Raw genomic sequence first — 17,717 nt, 5'->3', positions numbered from 1 at the left:
CATGGACTACGTTTATAGAACCCCAAATCAGAAAAAGTTGAGAGAGTATGGAAAATGAAAAAAGGGGCTGATATTCTTCTTTACTTTAGTTTCTGTTTCATTGCAAACAGTATAAAACCAACATATTTCATGTTTTGTATAGTCAACTTAATGTCATTTCTTAATATGCAGAAAAAATAGTAGTTGTGCGCACATCCAATCTTGATTAGGCCAGGTGCAGGATAATCAAGAATAGCAGACAAAAAAAGAAGGAAAATTCGCACACCGGTATAGAGCTCCCAAAATCTTTTAATTGACTAAAAAAGCAAACACAACGTTTCAACCATGAGGTCTTCTTCAGGCAACATGATTGTGTGTCTTCTTTTATTTCTTTTTTATTTCTTTTATTCCTTTTATTTATTTATGTTTTAAATTTTTTATTGTGTTTTGATCTTAATTCATTTTATGTTACTTTTTAATGATGTTTGTGAAGCGCCTTGAGGCAACTAGTCGTGATTTGGCGATATATAAATTAATAAATTTGATTTGAAATTTGAATTTGAACTTCAGAATGAGGTCTTCTTCAGTTGCCTGAAGAAGACCTCACAGTCGAAATGTTGTGTTTGTTTTTTAGTCAATTAAAAGATTTTAGAAGCTCTATACCAGTACGCGGATTTTCCTTATTTTTTGTATTTCTTTATATAGTACATCCATTCCTGCATTTAAGGCCTGCAACATGTTGGGATGCTCAAGCATTTACCACTTTATAATGTCGGCATTCCTTCTCCCAACACTTCAAAGATGCAGTATTTGGCATTGAGGAAACCAAGCAATGAAGGATTACAGGTGATAGTTTGTACCATTCTTCCTGCAAACACATCTTAAAAGGTATGCGGTCGTCGGTTTTGCATTTTTTGGTTTGTGTCAAAATTCTCCACACATTGTCTCCTTGAGACAGAATGGGAATGCAGGCAGGCTAGTCCAGTATCCATACCTGCTTCTTCCACAGCCACGTGTGCCAAATGTGTTTTTGCAATGTCTTGCATGAACATCACTGAAAAAGAAGTTCTCTTGAAGACAGCGCATGTTGCTCTAAAATGCCAGTGTACTTTTCTGCATTAATGCTGCCATCACAGAAGTGTAAACGACCTTTCTCAGGGCACTAACGCAACCCCAGACCACAACAGACCCTGACTTCAGCTGTCCTGCTTATGCTTGTGCTCTTGCCTATTAGACACTGAAATTTCTCCAGATTCCTTGAATGGTTAATGATGTTATGTGATGTTGAGGGAGAAATATGCAAATCCCATCTAATTTTTGTTTGAGGAACATTGTTTTTAAACAATCCAAATTTTTCTCATGCATTTGTTTATAAAATGGAGATCTTCTGCCCATCTTTTCTCCTCAGAGACTCAGCCTTTCACGGATACTGCTTTTCTACCAAATCCTGATTACTATCACATGTTTGAAATAGCAATTTAATTATTTTTTTACTGAATTACTAACCCTAAATTACCAGCATCCCAACATTTTTTTTTGCAATATGTTGCTTGCCTGAAATGCAGGAATGTATATGAACAAATTTAATGAAGTTGACCACAAAAAAAAAAGCTTTACAATGATTTGTCACATTCAGCCATTCTCTCTCTCTCTCTCTCACACACACACAAACTATGCAAGGTGCTCAACTGCATATCGAGAGCAACTTGGGGATTAAGAATCTTACTCAAGTGCACCCGAATGAGTTACCTCAAACTGTTCCCTCATCAGACAGGCAATTCCATTTGGTCAGTGTCGCCCCTAAAAATTGGTCTCCCCTGCCTTCACTGCAAATGCGTCATTTGTGAGCGTCAGCAGCGATTCAATGATTATCGTCTCATTTCTGCTTAAAACTGCACACAGTCATCATCTATCTCAGTGACAGATATCTGAAGCTTTCATTTCCACATAAATTCAGCATTATTTCATCATAAAAGAAGAGGGACTGATCAGAGCGGCACAGAAGCACATCTGAGTCTGACTCTCTGAGTCTGACACTCTACACCAAAGCGATCAAAGGGAATAATGTGATTATTAACCATCAGATGACAAAGTAAAACCTCTAAAATCATTCTAAAGTCAGTTTTAAGCAGAAACATAGCCGTTTTAAGCAGAAATCTGTGAATTGCTGCTTACGCTCCAAAATGACATAGGCCCAGCAGCAAGTCAGACTGAGACGAGCTGTCGCACTCCACTGTCTTTTATTATGAAATGATGCTGAATTTTTGTGGAAATGATTGCTGTATAGAAGCTTCAGATATCTGTCGTTGAGATAGATGATGACTGGAGTGCAGCTTTAAGCAGACACGAGGTGATAATTGGTGAATCGCTGCTGACGCTCTGAAATGATGCATGCACAGTGAAGGCAGTGGGGGGCCAAGTTTTTAGGGGGGACCGTTTGGTTGGCAGCACTGGTTTAAATTTCCCGTTCTTGTGTATATGTTTCCCTGCATGTGCCCACATAGTCTCCATCAGAGGTTTTTAGTAAGCATCTTCGAAGGATCCTTGGGTACCGCTGGAATGACTTTGTATCAAACGAGTGGTTCTTGAGACAGACTAGGATGAAGAGTATCACTTGCATTGTGTCAGCTACGACATTTTGGCCATGTGGCTCATTTCTCTCTGCATGATCCAGCACGCAGGTGCCTGAGTGTTGAGGACCATAGTAGCTGGAGAAGGCCAAAGGGACATCCATGTTTCACCTGGCTGCAGCAGATAGATGGTAATTTTAGAGATGTAGGAATGGACTGGTTGTCTGCTTGGATGGTTGCCATCCAGGACCCGGGGTGGATTTGTGGTGGTGTGGATATGGCAAAGTGTGGCACGAGCACGTGCTCCAAGACTTGTCTTGTACCTGTTATGTTTCTCCCTGCGATTGCCAGATTAATTTGTTTTGCCAATGATGATGTGAAGGTGCCCGCCACTGGGCGGAGCACATTAATGAGAACATGACACACTTCGTGTTCAGCAGGTGGCGCACAAACTACATGAAACTTCAACCACAGCGGTTTGGAATTTTCCATAATCCATCCAGCAGGCTGGTTCACAGATTTTTGAACCTTGGCTGAGGTAAATGCTCTAACAAATGCTACATTTAGTGTTACACACTGGACCATCTGCCCCCTCTGAATTTTTCTTTGCATGTATTCAAAAGTCTTCAACAACTTGAAATTTAGAAATATACATGTGCTATTCCAGCGAATGCATAACTGTGCTCTGACACACATTTCATGCATAAACACTTCTGCATCTTCCGTCTCCCGTTCTGCTCTTAGTTCAGAGGTGACCTGCACTTGGAAGCTGCAGCTCCATCTTCACATCTCCTGAGAGCTTCAAGTTTCCTCCAACAGGTGGCTCAAACATTTGCTTTGGCCTGCACTGAGGTGAGGCCTCTGTTTATCGCTTCGGAAAGAGTGAGCAGAGTCAGGAGATGGAGGCTAAGACAGAAATAAAAAGAATTAAAAAAAGATAAAGTTCATGTCAGCCAAAAATGCTAAAAAAAAAAATAAAAAAGTGGCTCTGACACGCCATGAGTCCCGAACTGCGAGTCACTCATGTAGCATTTGCTTCACATGGACAAAGTAAACATGACTTTTAACTTTTTTTTCTGGACATGCCAAATATGTCTCCAGTCCTGTTCAGCAGAGAAATCTTCTTTCACGTGGGTACGGTACCTCTTCCTGACTTACTCATTTTGTCCTCCTCTGCTTTACCTCTCCTTTCCTCACCTCCTCCCACCTTCATACACCCTCTAGAGGAATACACCTACAGTTTAAATGAAAATATATTTGTTTTTTTTGTAAGCCTTCTCTCCTCAAAATCCACTGGCGTGATGTAGCCTCAGACCCAGGGTCGCTGGAAGTAGGTATGGCAGCAGAAAGCTTCTATTAGTCCTTGATCACCGACTGCCTGACTGCAGAGTCAACATGCAGGGCATTAGGGCCTGACACGGGATCAAATAAAGAAGATTTATTTGGTGCCTGGATATAGTTACTCACATATTAACCATTCCCAATTTGTTTTTAACAAATAAATGAGCTTAAGTAATTTTTTTTATTCTCTGGCTTTTGCGTCGAATGTCGACGGTCTCAGTTGTGAGCGGGTCTTGCGCTACACCTCCTTTCATGGCTTACGCGACCAATGTTGGCCTTGCACGGTCGGGCACAGTCCAACATTGGTAAGTAAGTTTTTTTAATAACAGTTGTATAAATACAGTTGTTTGAAATCTGGCATTCATCAAATCACCACCGATTTAATTGTGCAGAGACAATTTCAATTCAACTTCAATTGATTACATTTTATATAGCACCAAATCACAACAAAGCTGCCGCAAGGTGCTTCACATAAATAAGGTCTAACCTCACCAACCCCTAGAGCAAGCACACAGGCGACAGTGGTAAGGAAAAATGTCTGATGACATTTAGGAAGAAACCTCAAACAGACCAGTCTCAGAGGGGTGTCCCAGTGCATAGGCCATTCTAACAGTTACAAGGTTTTGACAAAGTTTTACAGATCTGAAGGAACAGAAAATAGTAAATCAAAAACATCTGCTGCATCAGCTTCAGGCATGGCATCTCACGGTCAGTCCAGCATCCTGTGGTCAAATCAAATCAAATCAATTTTATTTATATAGCGCCAAATCACAACAAACAGTTGTCCCAAGGCACTTTATATTGTAAGGCAAGGCCATACAATAATTACAGAAAAACCCCAACGGTCAAAACGACTCCCTGTGAGCAAGCACTTGGCGACAGTGGGAAGGAAAAACTCCCTTTTAACAGGACGAAACCTCCAGCAGAACCAGGCTCAGGGAGGGGCAGTCTTCTGCTGGGACTGGTTGGGGCTGAGGGGAGAGAATCAGGAAAAAGACATGCTGTGGAGGGGAGCAGAGATCAATCACTAATGATTAAATGCAGAGTGGTGCATACAGAGCAAAAAGAGAAAAAAACACTCAGTGCATCATGGGAACCTCCCAGCAGTCTAACTCTATAGCAGCATAACTAAGGGATGGCTCAGGGAGAAAAGCCGGGAGCCTAAGATGGACCCTTGTGGAACCCCAAATATCATGTCACCAAGGTTAGAGGTAGTGTTGTTGTACAAGACACAATGAGAACGACTAACTGGGTATGATGTCCACCATGCAAGGACATTTTCAGTAATTCCAAAATGATTCTCCAGCCTATCAAGTAGAATATGGTGATCCACCATATCAAATGCAGTGCTAAGATCTACCAGCACCAGAACTGTAGTGGTGTCTGCATCCATTGCAAGCAGAAGATCCTTTACTACTTTAGTGAAAGCTGTCTCCATGGAATGATATGTTCTAAATGCACACTGTAGTGGCTCAAGGAGAATAATCTCAGTAAGGTAGTCCACAAGCTGCCGTGAAACCACTTTTTCAAGAATTTTCGAACAAAATGATAGATTTGATATCGGCCTATAGTTTTTCAATACACTAAGGTCAAGATTAGATTTCTTAAGTAATGGTTTAATTACTGCAGATTTTAAATATTTAGGATCAGGTCCCAAGGTTAATGACATTAAAAATTTCCATCGCAGTATTGGGCCACAGGTCCTTAAACAGTTTTATTGATATTGGGTCAAATAAGCAGGTTGTGCTTTTAGCAGACATTTCGTCAGCATGGGGGGGCATGGTTTTAATATAGGTGGAGCAATCATGTCGAGTGTGGCTGTGAGTGCTGAGTTTAAGCTGTCCACGAGACTGTCTACTGAATGGTCATGTTCTGAAAGTGATGCTAAGATATCAGGGAGTCTGGCTCCAAATTCCATTGTAGTTGAAGAGCTGATGTGTCACCACAATGATAAATAAGGTTCTTGTTCCAGTAAACACGGCAACAGGACTGTAAACTTAATAAGTGAGTGATCGGAGATCACTGACGCAAGAGGTATGATGTCACTATTTGTGACAGCGATACAGCAAATCCAGGGTATTTCCACTAATGTGTGTCAAACCCCAAATGCATTGCTGGAATCCTAATACATCTATAATGTCCATGAATGATTTGCAAAGGGGGTCAGAAGGTTTATTTATATGAATGTTGAAGTCACCAACAATCAAAAACTGCACGGGTTGCCAAGTTAGAGACAAACTCACTAAATTCATGTAAGAATTAAGAATATGGGCCCAGTGGCCTATATACGCTGCGAAAAAAAGCATGGTTGATTTTTCTTCTTCTGACCCTGGCTATATGTAGTATCCTAGCTGGAGCTGCGAGTCAGATATTCAGACTAATTATATTTTAGACCCCCAACAGCCAGTAAACTAAACCCAGATTTATAAATTAGAGCAACACCCCTGCCATGCTTCATATCACGAGGGACATGACAAAAAGTGTACAAGGTCTATTAGAAAAGTATCCGACCTTATTATTTTTTTCAAAAACAATATGGATTTGATTCATATCTTTTTACGTCAGCCAAGCTTGAACCTTCGTGCGCATGCGTGAGTTTTTCCACGCCTGTCGGTTGCGTCATTCGCCTGTGAGCACGCCTTGTGGGAGGAGTGGTCCAGCCCCCTCGTCGGATTTTCATTGTCAGGAAATGGCGGAATGATTTGGGCTTTTTTTCCATCAGAATTTTTTCAGAAACTGTTAGAGACAAGCAGCTGGAAACCATTTGAAAAATTTATCTGGCTTTTGGTCAAAATTTTACAGGCTTCACAGAGAATAAGGACTGTTACTACAATGGTGCACGGCGCGCCGCACTCCGTTTAGAAATGATGTGGTGTTTTCTGCCTCTCGATGGCGGCTCGGAGCGCGGCGCGCCGTGCGCCATTGTGAGCCGTCCTTAAAGCTGTAGTAACAGTCCTTATTCTCTGTGAAGCCCGTAAAATTTTCACTGAAAGCCAGATAAATTTTTCGAATGGTTTCCAGCTGCTTGTCTCTAACAGTTTCTGAAAAAATTCTGATGGAAAAAAAGCCCAGATCATTCCACCATTTCCTGACAATGAAAATCTGATGAGGGGGCTGGACCACTCCTCCCACAAGGCGTGCTCACAGGCGAATGACGCAACCGACAGGCATGGACAAACTCATGCATGCGCACGAAGGTTCAAGCTTGGCTGGCGTAAAAACATATGAATCAAATCCATATGATTTTTTAAAAAAAATAATAAGGTAGGATACTTTTCTAACAGACCTCGTACATCAGTGGCCAAGCTTCATTTAAGGGGATGACATCAGTAGGTTTAACCCTCTGGGGTCCGAGGGCATTTTTTGGACAGTTCACTCGCCTGGAATAAATGTTTTATTATCATTGTTAACAACTCTCCCTGGATGCCACAATCAAGTTTTATGTCTCTTTTTTCAGGACAACCTGTGCTTTTGGAATATATATTAAATCAAATCAAATCAATTTTATTTATATAGCACCAAATCACAACAAACAGTTGCCCCAAGGTGCTTTATATTGCAAGGCAAAGCCATACAATAATTGCGGAAAAACCCCAACGGTCAAAACGACCCCCTGTGAGCAAGCACTTGGCGACAGTGGGAAGGAAAAACTCCCTTTTAACAGGAAGAAACCTCCAGCAGAACCAGGCTCAGGGAGGGGCAGTCTTCTGCTGGGACTGGTTGGGGCTGAGGGGAGAGAATCAGGAAAAAAACATGCTGTGGAGGGGAGCAGAGATCAATCACTAATGATTAAATGCAGAGTGGTGCATACAGAGCAAAAAGAAAAAGAAACACTCAGTGCATATATATATGTTTTTGTTGTGTTTTATAACTGTAATAAAGGTTTACAATCAGAAATAAGAAAGGAAAAAATAAAGCAAAAAATAATTTTCCACACACATTTATTCAAAACACACAGCAAACTATAATAAACAACTGTTTTGACACTTTATAAAGGTAATTTGCGGTCTTGTGTGAAAGACTGTACAACAAAAACGTTCAAACAATAAACACAAATGCACATTTTGAACAATATATACAAAATGGTCTATGCCTTTTGTTATTTTGATATGGTAAACAGTGCTTTACGCCGAGAAAGCAACAGAGTTATCCAGTAACATTCACATTTAAACTAGTGGAGCAATCCTGATAGTTACACACTCTTTGTTTGTGCATGTGATATTGTCATCAGAGGCTCTCCATCTGCTCCGTCTGTGTTCACTTTCACTGTGCGTAATGGCGCAGGGCGCATTGGAATAGTATGTACTCACTGGAGCACCCAGGGGGCTATTCAGACAGGCCAACTAGTAACATATCACTCCTGAAAACGATCTTTGGCTTTTCACGTGAGGTAAATCTGCCCTACGATTGGATTTTGGGAAACCATGTGACGGTGAACCAAATCTGATTGGACACTCACATTGCACATGTCATCACACAGCTTCTATGAGGAGTACAAAGATGGCCGATGGCTGGCTCGAAAGTCCGCAGAGTTAAGTTTTCAGCAAAAAAAGTAAGTTTCTATCTTATATCATTAAAAAATTATTTATAATTTAGTAAAGCTTGGTCTTAGCCATCGTATACAACGGCGTCGGCCCCAGAGGGTTAAGGCAGACTTCACATAAAGCCATCATATCTAAGTGGTGTTCCATAACTAGATCCTTTATCAACAGTGATTTTAAGGACAGTGATCTTATGTTAATGAAACCCAGACTAAGGACATCAGACTGTTGGAATGGGGGAGGGGGGTCTTCCACAGTAGTACATATAAGATGCCTAAAATTTGGTTTAGGTTTAAGAAGTACCACGCGGGTTGTAGGTAGCAGACACAAAATATTTGGTTTTGCAGGAACAGCCAGGGAGGCATCCTCGATTTTAATGCCATCCAATGTAGTAATGGGTATTAAGTTCATAAAACATATCCCTCTATGGGCTTTATGGATACATCTGCAGAAACAGGCCACAGTCTCAACTTGAAAAATTTCCCTCCCTGCCATATAAACTGCACTGCCACCACAGCTGATTTTCTGTGCAAATTTCCCCACTAAGCTAATAGATGCCATACTCACATTAGTCGTAAGCCCTATAGGTTCGCTAATCACCAGCTCTGTGGCCTGCTGTAGAGTCTTAATATTACCCTCCCTATAGACCTCTATGTTCGCAGATAAGATGGTGGCGCCTTCCCCAGTAGGGTGAAAGCTGTCTGGCATCAGCAAGCCACAGCAAAACCAAAAAGACGGTCAGTTATTAATAAATATAAATCCTTGCTGTATACAAACTTGTGCCAGCCACCTATTTAACAACGTCAGCCTGCTAAACTCCTCATCATTACTCCGGAAAGGGAGGGGACCAGAGACTATTAATTGATGCTGACACATCTTTCTTGCAAGGTCACAAGTCCTCTCTATGTCCATTTTTGTGACCTCAGAGTGTCTCATCCTAACATCATTGGAGCCAACATGAATAACTATGTGGCTATATTTAGTATTGTATTTCTTTGGCTGTCTGCCTTTGTGCAACTTCAGTACCCTAAGGTGAGAGGTAATGTCGGGTTCTCTGGCCCCAGGAATACATTTAACGTCAGCTGGCATCTGCAATCTAACTCTGCAGGTGATAGAATCCCCTATCACTAAAGGCACGGCATTTTGGCCTGGAGATAGGGGTAGAAGTCACCTGTGAACTTGGAGGGCTATCAACAGGCATGCCCAAGGCAGAAAAACGGTTTACAGTTCGCAGTGGTGACTGTGATCTGAGTACCACAACCCTACATGACTTCTGCCTAACAACAGTCCGAAAGCCATCCTCTTTAATCGGCGTTGCTAAGCAAATGCTAACGGACGCACTAGCTGGCCTAACGCTAAGCTTATATGGAGTGCCCGTAATATCTAACACCACTGAACTAAGAAGCTGCTCTAGCTTATGGACCTGGCTCTCTAAACAGCCACCCTTTCTGTCAGCAAGATTACTGTAGAGAGTAATGTAATGTAATTTGTGAGACGTGTACATTTGTCCCATTACATGAAGCTTCATGTGTGTGGATTAAATTAAAAGCAATGTGGCTGCCAGCTAGATAAGTTTGTGGGTCTAAATGCCATTCATAAATCTTAAAAAAAAGTGAGTGTAAATACTGAGTCAGGAGGATTTGGATGAATGTCATGTTTACACTGCAAGCTATACAGATTTTGATACAATGCACTAAATGTCCTTATGGCTGGGAATAGTTTCCCCATCTGGTACTGATTAATTTGGATTTTAATGTGCAAGTGACATCATGTACATTACATTTACAATATCACTCCCCATGAGGGAAATTATCCTTGTGCAGACCTCCACACTTGAAGTGAAGGTGCTTGTTGGATGGATGAAGTGCATTTATACGTCATTACTTTGGACTTAAATTACAAATCACTCAGTGACAACAGCACGCACACACATGGCTGTAATTGTTGCAGTAGTCTCTCAAACTCATTTACTACATTCACAAAGGACAAGTGTTTCTTATGGGTTTGACAATCTTTCTTTCAGGGCCAAATTTAGACTACAGATGTGTGAGCAAGCTCACCTCGCTTGGCCATACTAGCGGCTTTCTTGTATTGTATATCTGTGAATATCTACTAAAATGCAGTAAATACCCAATTTAACAACCTGGTCAACCTCGGTATTGAAGAGCTCAAGAGGCCTGTTTGCATATGTTTTGATAAATGTCACATATTTAAAAAGTCCAATTATCTCAACTAAGAGGCATCAGAAAGATTTCAGTTAGTATCAGTAATTATTTTCATTCATGCACATCTTCATATTGTGTGAAGTGTCACTGAAATTCAAGACTCATGGGCAGATTGACAGAATGATTCCCACCCTGCAGATTTGAGACAGGTCTGGTCGGGATTAAGTGCATGTGTTGGTGTTGCACGTTGCTGTATCGACCACCTGACACAACTGATTTGCAAACCCCCTAGACAGACCTATGGCCCAGCCTAATGTCCAAAAAGTAACTACTCGTACACCACAGCAAGGTGTTACATGGGTGCTCCACTGGCCTGATCCAGTTGCTGAGGTCCTGAACAACAGGGTATCGTGACAGAAAAACATGCCAATTGGCCATGGTGTAATAGTTGACAGTTCTTTGTGATGCATGCAAGAGGCCTCATCCAGATACGAGGTCTGTCCGAAAAGTAACGGACCTTTTTATTTTTTCAAAAACTATATGGATTTGAATCATGTGTGCTTGCATCAGCCAAGCTTGAACCTTCATGCGCATGCTTGAGTTTTTTCACGCCTGTCGGTTGCGTCATTCTCCTGTGGGCAGGCTTTGAGTGAGCACTGGTCCAGCCCCCTCGTCAGATTTTCATTGTCAGGGAAATGGCTGAGCGACTGCCGCTTTGCTCCATGAAAATTGTTTCAGAAACTGTGTGAGACAGCCAGGTGGAAACCATTCAGAAAATTCAGATGGCTTTCGGTGAAGATTCTATCGGCGTCACACCGATTAAGGACCATTACAACCGGATTAAAGATGGCCCACACCGACGGAGGGCGCGCCGCGCTCCGAGCGGCCATCGACAGGCTGAAACGACCAGATCATTTCCAAAGTGGAGGCTGTGTTGATCCGGGATGTCGTGTGACTACCAGAGAAATCACAGAAAATGTGGACATCAGCACTTTTGCGGCACATTCCACTGTTACAGGAGATTTTGTAATGAAAGACGTGTGGAGGAATTCGTGCGTCGGGACGGAGCCGCTCATGGCGCACAACAAACACCTCTGTGTTGGAAGTCTTACAGGACATGTTGTGGCATGCCCAGCTGTTACACAATTTCTCAGATACTCACTCAACTGAAAAGCCACCGAAAGCCGTCTGAATCTTCTGAATGGTTTCCAACACGGAGATGTTTTTTTGTTCCGTGCCATGAGTGGCTCTGTCCCGACGCGCGAATTCCTCCGCACGTCTTTCATTACAAAATCTCCTGTAACAGTGGAATGTGCCGCAAAAGTGCTGATGTCCACATTTTCTGCGATTTCTCTGGTAGTCAGACGACGTCCCGGATCAACACAGCCTTCACTTTGGAAATAATCTGGTCGTTTCAGCCTGTCAATGGCCGCTCGGAGCGCGGCACGCCCTCTGCTGGTGTGGGCCGTCTTTAATCCGGTTGTAATGGTCCTTAATCTGTGTGACGCCGATAGAATCTTCACCGAAAGCCATCTGAATTTTCCGAATAGTTTCCACCTGGCTGTCTCACACAGTTTCTGAAAAAATTTTCATGGAGCAAAGCGGCAGTCGCTCAGCCATTTCCCTGACAATGGAAATCTGACGAGGGGGCTGGACCAGTGCTCACTCAAAGCCTGCCCACAGGTGAATGACACAGCCGACAGGTGTGAAAAAAACTCATGCATGCGCATGAAGATTCAAGCTTGGCTGATGGAAGCACACATGACCCAAATCCATATAGTTTTTGAAAAAATAAAATGGTCCGTTACTTTTCAGACAGACCTCGTATGCATCTTCAGTAAAAATTTCATAACAATATATGAAAAATTGTAGGCTCCAGGCTGTTCACAAACAAACAAACAAACAGTTTTGTTGGTGGAGGGAATGATGATTTTTGTATACTGTTACACTCCTATGTTTGAGATACAGGACACTCACCGGCCACTTTATTAGGTACCCGTTGCTAGTACTGGGCTGGACTCCCTTTTGCCTCCAGAACTGCCTTAATTCTTCATGGCATTCACTGTTTCACAGTTATGAATCTTGTGCCATCTCACGGTCCGTGACTCACGCGAGAGGTCGGTTTCAGCAGAGTTCCGGTTCAGAGCACAATGTAAACAAACCTCATGAAATATGGACAACAAGACAACATCAGGGTGTGGCAGAAGTCCATCACAGGTGCTACACCTCCTCTAGATATCCTTCTCAACTTAATCGCCCATGAAGTCACTGAACCAGCGCCATCCACATCCTTGCTAGCCATTGTTTACATGCGCTGTGAGACGCCGGAACTTTGCTGGTGCAGCGGTGCATTCTGGGAAGCACAGGGGGCTGCCCAGGGGATTATGGGAAATGTGAAAGTACTGAATAGATTCAACAAGGTGTTTGGAAACATTCCTCTCAGAGATGTTTGTCCATAATGACATGATAGCATCACGCCCATTAAGCCAGGCTGCCCATTCTCCTCCAACCTCTGACATTAACAAGACATTTTTGTCCACACAACTGCTGCTCACTGGATATCTTCTCTGTTTTCGACCATTCTCTGTAAACCTTAGAGATGGTTGTATGTGAAAATCCCACTAGATCAGCAGTTTCTGAAATAATCAGACTGGCCCCTCTGGCACCAACAAACATTCCACGTTCAAAGTCACTGAAACAAAGTTGCTGCCGTGCTAATAAAGTAGCCAATGAGTGTATAAGTTGCTTGGAAACACAAGTGGCAGGACCTCAAAACTAGTAATACAAAAAGTGAGTTATATTGTGGAAAATACAGTAATTGCTCATTTGACAGAACTCCATTCTTGCATTACTCAAGATTTCCCATGAGGACCCCAATACATACCAAAGACATCTATTCATTGTAGTTACATGGATTGCATCCAAGTGCCACAACTGACCAGAACCCATGGCCTTGAACTTCTTGCAAAGCCTTCAGCAGCACCTTACATCTCTATCCAGTAACTTCATGAGTTCATAGGTTCTCAAGTTGCTATAAAACACTACTAGAAAGTTGAAAAAATACTTTTTTCTCCACTTTGCTGTTTTGTTGATCATTGGCACTGTGCATCCAGTACAAATGACCTTAATGGAGCACATTGCTTTAATAATAAAAGGACATGTGGTTGGCCCTGCATAGGAGAAGACATTTTCTGCACATGTGGTGAAGACAGCAAAAATGCAGGTCTTCAGTTAGGTGAGAGCTGTTTAGGTTTGTGGATCCAGGTGTTGAGAGAGACATCATTGACACGCCAGAGAAGCCTCATGGCCAAGAAAACTGCATGATCCAAACACAGTGCAAAACCTGCAGTCCAAAGCAGGAGAGACAGACCGCATCCCACAGGAAAGATGGACTGGATGACTTGGCTTGACCATGTCACAGACTGGAAGAAAAAATAAATAAAATCAGCAAAAGAAATGAACTCTGACAACAAACGACAACAACAGAGTGAACAAAGACAACCATCCAGTGAGGTGTCCCTCCCCATCCAGTGCAACCAGTGATGGGGAGGGACAACATAAGACAATGGCATGCTTTACTGTAACCGTGCACACTGGGAGTCAACCAGTTACATTTGCATTGTGATGTATACAGTTGTATGTAAAAGTTTGGAAACCCCTGATGATTTCCATGATTTTCCTTTATAAATCATTGGTTGTTTGTATCAGCAATTTCAGTTAAATATATCATATAGCAGACAAAAACAGTGATATTTGAGAAGTGAAATGAAGTTTATAGGATTTACAGAAAGTGTGCAATAATTCTTTAAACAAAATTAAGCAGTCTGGATTCTGGCTGAAGGTATTTTGGACAAAACATCTCAGGTTTGTTGGTTTCCAAGCATGGTCAGTGTGCTTTAAAATCACACCACAGATTTTCAATAATATTCAGGTCTAGGGACTGAGATGGCCATTCCAGAACATTGTACTTGTTCCTCTGCATGAATGCCTCAACAGATTTTGAGCAGTGTTTAGAGCCGTCGTCTTGTTGAAAGATCCACAGCCTTCAACTCTGTCACTGATTCATGAACATTGTTCTCAAGAATCTGCTGATATTGACTGGAATCCATGTGACCCTCAACTTTAAAAGATTCCCAGTACCTGCACTGGCCACACAGCCCCACAGCATATTTTAGGGCCTCGGGCAACAAAACTTCAACATGACATTAAAATGTACAAAATCCATAATTGTGCCAGATCAGGTCAGGAAGCATGTGGTGGTGTCACCTATTGCCACATCCACCACACCATGTAAATGCTTTTAGTACTAGATGACAACCACCCAGACAGACAAGTGGTTCATCTCAACCCCTGGAAAGTAGCCAGTTGAAAAGTTTGTGTCTCATTGGCCTTCTGCAGGCAATGTGGTCTGCACACACACACACACACACACACACACACACACACACACACACACACACACACACACACACACACACACACACACACACACACACACACACACACACACACACACACACACACACACACACACACAGGATGGTGCCCAGAGAAACACACCAGATGGCCAGAATATTGTGGCTGTTGTTCCCTCCCAATGCAAGAGATATTTAGGAGATATCTTAGCCTCTTGATGGAACCGTTCATTTGACACAGCCATTCCAGCAATACCCAGTGGTCCTCCACTGTGTACCAAAACCATCTAGCCGCACCACTGTGTGTTTTGAAGATTTATAATTTGTGGGTATTTTCCATAGTTAAGACTAACATTTTCCCTGGTGGAGGTAAGCTCTGTGTCTTCTGAGAGCTTCAGGGTTGGAACATTGTTTTCATGTAGTTATATGATTACAGCAAAGGAAACCATAGAGTCCCCAAAGTCTGACAGCTTGAAGGGTTGTGGTTGAGCTTAGTGTTGAGTTCACCATTCCCCCACCCCTTTTGTTGTAAGAGTGCACATAGAGTAAAGTAAGACCAGACTGAGCACTCTACAAGAGGTGTCACAGAAATGAGAGAGGTTTGTGGTATTGTGGGCAGGTTTCTGCGGTGAAGGCTGACAACAGGGTTGTGGTAAAAGTTTGCTCTAAGCGTGTGTGTACTGGATCTGGTTTACGCTGTGGATCAGGTCTCAGATTTTTTTTGTTCCTTAAAATACTCCAAGAGACTACTGCATGTCTGTGTTGTACTATAAATAATCGTCAAAACCAGCAGCATGAACCTGAGCTTCAGTGATGTTCTAATTTCTCTAAAGAAAGCTGACCATTAGCTATTTGTGAGTTGGGGTGAGCTCTGTGTAATCCTCTGCCTTAATGGTATAGTGCCATTGGGTCTTTACCCGAGGCCATCAAATATGACCATCGGGTATTGTGAAGACTTTGCGTCCGTCCGTCCGTCTGTCTGTCTGTGCTCAGTATAAGTCCTATTACTGCCAGGGTCTTCAGATTTACATGGAACATTCTTGGGACACAGACCTTGGGCAAGTTCAAAGATGGCTTACCTTGACCTATTTTAAGAGGTTAAAAAGTCAGTGGCTGGTCTCTCCAAAATCGCTTCGTTTTGTGTGTTACGTTTCTCATACGTTTCTCATATAGTATGTAAACGCTAGTGAGAAATAAACACTTCTAAAACTGAAAATGCTGCATTTGGAACCTAATAACACCTCTGATCTTATTTACAAGACATTTCTTGGACATTAGGATGGTGACGTCACAGGGGGGTAGCTAGCTGCAAAACTCTGTTTCATTTGTGTGTAAATATGTCCTCTTTGTCATATATTATGTAAAAGCTAGTGAGAAATACGCACTTCTAAAACTGAAAATACTGTTTTGTAACCTGATAACATCTCTGGAGTCATTTACAAGACATTTTGCAGACGTTAGCTTGCACGCTAACTTTCGCTAATTTAAAATGGAGTTAAATTTGTCTTATTAATACCTGCAAATGCACAGAGCGTGATCTACATATTTTCCGTGATTTGCACAGGTTACACTCTTAAAACGTAAATATTGTTTTAATTGATTGATTGATAGAGGGGCTTTATTGAACAAGTACAAATTGTATGTAAGGCAATAGGATCTGCAAATTAATGTATAAAGAACACAATGGTCATATGGCCGAGGGTATTTTAGCATTGCGTTTTAAGATTTAAGTCATAAAAACAAATTTCTTTGGCATCACTATGATATTATTCCTTTGTATTTAGATAAGGGATTCATATGATACTGCCAATATGATAAAAAAATCATGCTGTCTGGAAACAAAATTTCAAACCCTGAGGGGAGAAATTCAAGGGATCAGATACTATGATCAACATTTGATAGATTTGGAAGTGATTTACAAGACGTCTTATGGATGTTAACATAAGATGGGTCACAAGTAATCTCAAAATCTCATGCATACACACATGCACTTCCTCTTGTAGTTAGTCTGCATGACAATGATGAAGAAAAAGATATTCACTACCCCCCACCCCCCGGATAAATATGTCCTCTTCATTAAAATGAGCTGTAATTTTGCAACAGGTTACAAAAATAAACCTAAAAAAAAACCTGGATTTCAACAGAAAATAATTTTGTCAGTTTAATGAAATTTGAAAGGCCATATACCTTTAATGACTGAACTGGAATCAATACAATCACTGGCAAGCAGTATATTTCAGTTGCACTCAATTCCATGCCTGTTTGTTGTCTTCCACTCTATCCTCTATCCACTCATTGTGAAAACAAGACTATTTATGGTTATTTCATGGCATTTCTGTCAATATTATGTTGTACGTTTTTGTTTTTGTCTTGTTAGAACAGCAGGTAGTCACCCTACTGAGTCTGTTCTGCTTGAGATTTCTTCCTATAGTAAAAACACAAAACAGTTTTCACTAACATGCTTGCTTGTGGGGTGGGTAGGTTTTACACCTTATTCATGTATGGAGCTTTGAGATAGGTTATTGTGATAGAGCAACACACCTGGGTGATTCTTTAACTACGGGCACTATTAGCCTTGTAAATGTAATTTTACCACACCATTGCCTTACAATATAAAGCGCCTTGGGGCAACTGTTTGTTGTGATTTGGCGCTATATACATGTGCTCTGATGTCACTGTTTATCTCCATAGAAACTACCCAAACAA

At 41.7% G+C, this 17,717-nt stretch overlaps 1 long non-coding RNA gene across 1 annotated transcript; it reads right to left on the bottom strand.

Annotated features, from left to right (window-relative positions):
• Window positions 1–549: 549 nt before the first annotated feature.
• Window positions 550–8,833, bottom strand: LOC117529678. Its single transcript, XR_004566072.1, has 3 exons — window positions 8,695–8,833; window positions 3,132–3,134; window positions 550–560 (listed from the first exon to the last, which is right to left on the bottom strand). It is a non-coding gene; the product is annotated as an uncharacterized LOC117529678 (long non-coding RNA).
• Window positions 8,834–17,717: the final 8,884 nt, after the last annotated feature.

This window comes from Thalassophryne amazonica, chromosome 17 (assembly GCF_902500255.1).
Source record: "Thalassophryne amazonica chromosome 17, fThaAma1.1, whole genome shotgun sequence".
NCBI lineage: Eukaryota > Metazoa > Chordata > Actinopteri > Batrachoidiformes > Batrachoididae > Thalassophryne > Thalassophryne amazonica.
The sequence above is the reverse complement of the archived record's forward strand: the minus strand, read 5'-3'. Positions and strand labels throughout refer to the sequence as shown.